Source organism: Rhinoderma darwinii, chromosome 3 (assembly GCF_050947455.1).
Source record: "Rhinoderma darwinii isolate aRhiDar2 chromosome 3, aRhiDar2.hap1, whole genome shotgun sequence".
In the NCBI taxonomy this organism is placed as follows: Eukaryota; Metazoa; Chordata; class Amphibia; order Anura; family Rhinodermatidae; genus Rhinoderma; species Rhinoderma darwinii.
The window spans coordinates 72,605,514-72,611,165 of NC_134689.1; positions in this window are offsets into that span (position 1 = coordinate 72,605,514).

A 5,652-nucleotide genomic window follows, 5' to 3' on the forward strand; every position below is an offset into this window, starting at 1 on the left:
AGTGTCCGTGACCTGTCCTGTGTCCGTGTCCAGTCTGTATCCTGAGTACAGTGTCCATGTCCAGTCCTGTATCCTGAGTCCAGTGTCCATGACCTGTCCTGTGTCCATGTCCAGTCTGTATCCTGAGTCCATTGTCCATGACCAGTCCTACATCCTAAGTCCAGTTTCTGTGACCAGCCTACTTCCAGTAATCGAGCACAAGCCTGCTTCCAGTAATCCAGCACAAGCCTGCTTCCAGTAATTCAGCACAAGCCTGCTTCCAGTAATCCGGCACCTGCCTGCTTCCAGTAATATGGCACCAGCCTGCTTCCGGTAATCCGGCACCAGCCTGCTTCCAGTAATCCGGCACCAGCCTGCTTCCAGTGATCCGGCAACAGTCTGCTTCCAGTAACCTAGCACCAGCCTCCTTCCACTACTTGCAATCTGACTGTGCCCAGTCTGCTACAAAGGTACCATTTACCAGTGACTGTCTTATATCTGTCTGGCCAGCATAGACTCCATTATGACGTTACACTCACATTCAATCCATTGACAATTCCTGTCCCCTTCACCTAAAAAAACATCTATCATATCCATCCCTACCTCACAGACACTGCTAAAACATTTATCCAGGCCCTTGTCTTTTCTCGTCTAGACTACTGTTACTCGCTACTTACTGGCTTTCCACTAAACAGACTGACTCCGCTTCAATCCATCATTAATGCAGCAGCCAGGTTGATCTCTCTGTCTAGCGGTTAAGCATGCCTTACATATGTAGTTACATTAGCACCTTGTATCTATTGTGTTCATTGGTGGATTAAGTAGACCTGGGCCCCCCTTCCCCACTTGGGCACCCCCTTCCCCACCACCGCTCTACTGTGTCTACAGTGAACTCCACCTTTCTGTGCGAGCATTGTTGCAATTCCCCTTGTCAAGGGGCTGTGTCCCTAGATACTGACAGTCTCCAACCATCGCTGACAGTATCACACTATGTAGGGACAGATCCTCTTGACAATGGGAATGGCAACACACATTTGTCTATTAGTCCGGGGTACACAAAGACTTTATGTAGAATACAAGGATTTCCTACAACAGACATGCCAGGAGAGGTGACAGCTCATCTATAAATCCAGTGACTCCCAAGTGATGTCTTCTCTGATGGGAGTTGCTCTTTTCTTTTTTTCTCCATCTGACACAGATCTGACGAAGCCGATCTGTAGGGCGAAAGGCGCGTTGAGGCGTTTTTTCATCCAGCTCCTGAGGTTGCCGGTCCCGCTCCCCATCATGTCTCAGGGTATGTGCTTGCCCTCATTTTTCTACCATTGATTATCCTTGATGACAATTTCCAGTACTGGCCTTTTTGTGTCAGGAATTCTCATGATCACCCTTGTGTATTATACACGCATTTAGGTAGCACATTGTAATATGTGGGCATGGTAATTCTATGCGCACGTTTTATTCATCTCTCCCTGTGGGATATGTGAGTGGTTCCTGGCCACTGATGGTTGGTTGACTATGTTTGCCTATGGTCTTTTACATCTGATCTTACTGTCTCTATTTCCGTATATAGTTCATCCTTTTTATTCCGTAGTATGTTATTGTGTATTATATTCAATAAAGATTTTCTATTTTTTGCATATACTTTTGCATATCATTTTTTTAGGGGCTATGTTCCCTTGTGGTTTGTGTTTAGGTTGTCTCATTATGGCTGCTTCTCCTGATGACTGCAGAGTTTCCTGATTCAACATCTTTGCCCCTCGCTTCTGCAATCATTTCCAGCCTCTATAGAAACACAGAAATTCAGACACCAAAGCCTAGGCCCATACAAGCCTTTTAGACTAATAAATTCAGACCCCGTACCAGATACTAGAATACATACAGACCCAAGGCCCTCTATAATATTTCAGTCCCCAGACCCCCCTTTAAACAAATACAGACCCCAGAAAAAGCACCCTAAATAAATATTGACCCTAGACCAGACCTCCTAAAAACAGACCTCAGACCTGGCCCCTAAATACAGACCCCCAGAACTGACCCCCTAAACTAATAATGACCCCAGACCTGGCTCCCTGAACTAATACAGACCCCAGACCTCCAAAATACAGACCCCCTAAATAAAGCCCCCTAAATACAGACTCAGACCCCTTAAACTAATACAGACTCCCATAACCCCTAAAAACAGACCCCAGACTAGGCTCCCTAAATACAGACCCAGACCTCAAACTATTTTCATAACAGCAACAAGGGGCCTCCATTTTAGACACCCACCGAGCAAGTGTAGCTGGTGAAGAGTGGGAGTGAGGTATTGCTCTATGGGAATGTATGTTAGGGGTCTGAAAGGAGGGAGTAGTGTATTTACATGGGACTGTATGCTTGAGGGGAGTGATGTATTTACATGGGACTGTATGTTTGAGGGTAGTGAGGTAATTACAAGGGACTGTATGTTGGGGTGGAGTGAGGTATTTACATGGGGCTATATGTTGGAGGGGAGTTAGGTAATTAGATGGGACTGTATGTTGGAGGAGGGTGGTGTATTTACATGGGACTGTATGTTGAAAGGGGTAGTGTATTTACATAGGACTGTTTGTTGGAGGGGTGGTATATTTACATGGGAAGGTATGTTGGAGGGGGTGGTGTATTTACATGGGACTGTATGGTGGAGGAGGGTGGTGTATTTACATGGGACTGTATGTTGAAGGAGGGTAGTATATTTACATGGGACTGTACGTTGGAGGGGTGGTATATTTACATGGGACTGTATGCTGGAGGGGGGTGATGTATTTACAAGGGACCAGGCCCATGTTTGCCACTAGGCACGGGCGCAGTGCCTAGGGCATACAGTTGGGTAGGGGGGGAGCAGCAGGAGCTTTTTTTTTTCAAAGACAAATTAACTGTGATGTGAATGACCGTCATTCAGGTCACTCATTGGGGGGGATATCTACTAGCGCTCTGCCTGGGAACTCCAGCACTGCTCCTGATGACATTGTGTATATATGGACAGTGATGTTGGGAGATCCATGAGGTATACGTTCAACGCAAACCCGTGACAGATGCCATACAGTGGCATTCGTCACCTATAGGCTCCCATGTAGGGCATAATTCACATATGTGCTGGAGAATTCGTTAGGTGCCACCATCGCAGATCCAGCCGAGATTACTGGAAACAATAGCGCAGAATGCTGCGCTATTGTTCCCGGTAAAATCACGGACACCCAGATGGAAGCCTGACTGAACTCATTAAAGTCAATAGGCTCCGTCAGCAACCGAACCATTGCTTCTGGTATTCCATTGTTCTTCTCCTCTGACAAAACAGAACAACGGAATGGCATGATGCAGATTTGAACGTATACAGTGTGGTATAGTTATTTTTTCCCTCCGAATAGAATTGCAAAGTATTTTACGCTATTCCAACCTTCAAAAAAGAAGGTATACCAACATATACTAGCCTGACGGAGGCGAAAAGGACACGCCTTGGTATCCGTCAGGATAATCAAGCTATATATAGTTACATAGTTACATAGTTACATAGTTAGTACGGCTGAAAAAAGACACATGTCCATCAAGTTCAACCAAGGTGCTTTCCCATCCTACACGATAAACATAGGGCAGAATGTTATGTGAATGGGACCTAACCTGATTACTAGCGATCATTCATCTACTAGTGATCATTCACCTACTTTTGGATGGACACTGGGGCAGCCGCAGGCTGGTATTATGAGGCTGGGAAAGGCCAAAAACTGTGGCCCTTCCCACCCTGGTAATTCTAGCCTGCAGCCTCTGTATTGTATCTGGCAGGTTAGGAAAAATGAGGGGGGAGCCCACGTCGCCTTTTTAAAAAATAAATAAATAAATAATTGAAAACGTAAAGGAGGCTGTTACCCAAACGTGAGCGCCCCTTTGGCACCGCCGCCCTGCCGCGCCGTAACTATTTTTAACACTACCTTTTTGGGCAAGCATTAACAAATGGGTTTTACAATTCCCATTGTCACAGGGCTGTGTCCCTACATACTGACAGTATCACACTGTGCTGGGACACATCCTCCTGACAAGGGGAATTGTCTATTAGTCCTGGACTTCAGAAAGACTTTTTTGTGAAATACAAGGATTTCCTATAATAAACATGTCAGGAGAGGTGACAGATTCTCTATATATCTAATGACTCACAGGTGACGCCCTTTCAGATTCTAGTCGTTTTTTTTCCCTCTTTTCTTATGCATCCGGTCCAGAGCTCATGACGACTTCTCCCGGCCATGACCCATTTGTGCAGAACTTGCCACTCAGATGTCTGCGGCTCCTCACTTTTCCAACATTTCCACACCTATACACGAAAATAAAATCATCATGGTGCCACATACTGTGCCCCTAAATATAATAGCACCAAAGACTGCGCCCTTGAATATAATAATACCAAACGCTGTAAAACACCACATATACACAGCCCCCTGTACATAGTGCCACACACAGCCCCCTGTACATAGTGCCACACACAGCCCCTGTAGATATTACACACCCCCATAGATAGCGCCACACACAGCCCCTGTAGATATTACACACCCCCTATAGCTAGCACCACACACATCCCTCCCATAGAGAGCTTTACACACAGCCCCCTTTATATAGCGCCATACAACCCTCCCCCTCTTGTAAATAGCGCCACAGAGCCCCCCCTGTAAAGAGCGCTACACACATACCGCTGTGGATTGAGCCACACAGCCCCGCTTGTATATAGTGTCACACAGCACTCACCCTTAGTAAATAGGGCCACACAGTGCTCCCCTTTTGCATATAGGGCTACTTAGCGCTCCCCCTTGTATATAGGGCCACACAGCGCTCCCCCTTGTATATAGTGCACACAGCGCTCCCCCTTTGTATATAGTGCCACACAGCACTCCCATCCCCCTTGTATATAGTGTAACAGAGAACTCCCCCCCTTGTATATAGTGTCACAGAGCACTACCCCCTTGTATATGGTGTCACACAGCGCTCCCCTCCCCCTTGTATATAGGCCCACACAGTGCTACCCTCCCCCTTGTATATAGGGCCACCAAGCACTCCCCCCTTGTATACAGTGTCACGGAGAACCCCCCCCCCTTGTATATAGTGTCACGGAGCACTCCCCCCCTCCTTGAATATATGCACAGCGCTACCCCCACCTAAAAAAATAAATATATATTTTACTTACCTTGCTGCGTTCTCGTTGCGGCCGTTCAAGCTGGACGCACATTAAGCCTCCGGACTAGACGCATGCGCAGAAAAGCGTGATGCAGTACCTCATCACGCCGGCCTGCGCAGGGAGTCTTCCCAATGCCTGATAGGCTGCAAGCCTAATGTGGCCTGCAGCCTATAATATTTGTTTGTATCTGAGGACTCAGATACAAATGAATGTGGCTGCCACTAGCACCGGGGCCCCCTCCGGTGCCAGCAACGCCACCGGGCATGAGGGGGCCCGTGCGGACTAGTGCGGTTCGAGCAGCCATGGGACTCCTGGGAGCCTTGGGCCCCGGGCGACCGCCCAAACCGCCCTAATGATAATCCGCCACTGCCCCTTGTTATAGTCCTGGGTATGAAGATATCCTGGCAGAGATCTCTGTATTGACCTTTAATATATTTATATATAGTTATTAGGTCGCTTCTCTAAACAAAATAATCCAAAACTTGAGAAGAACCAGTCAG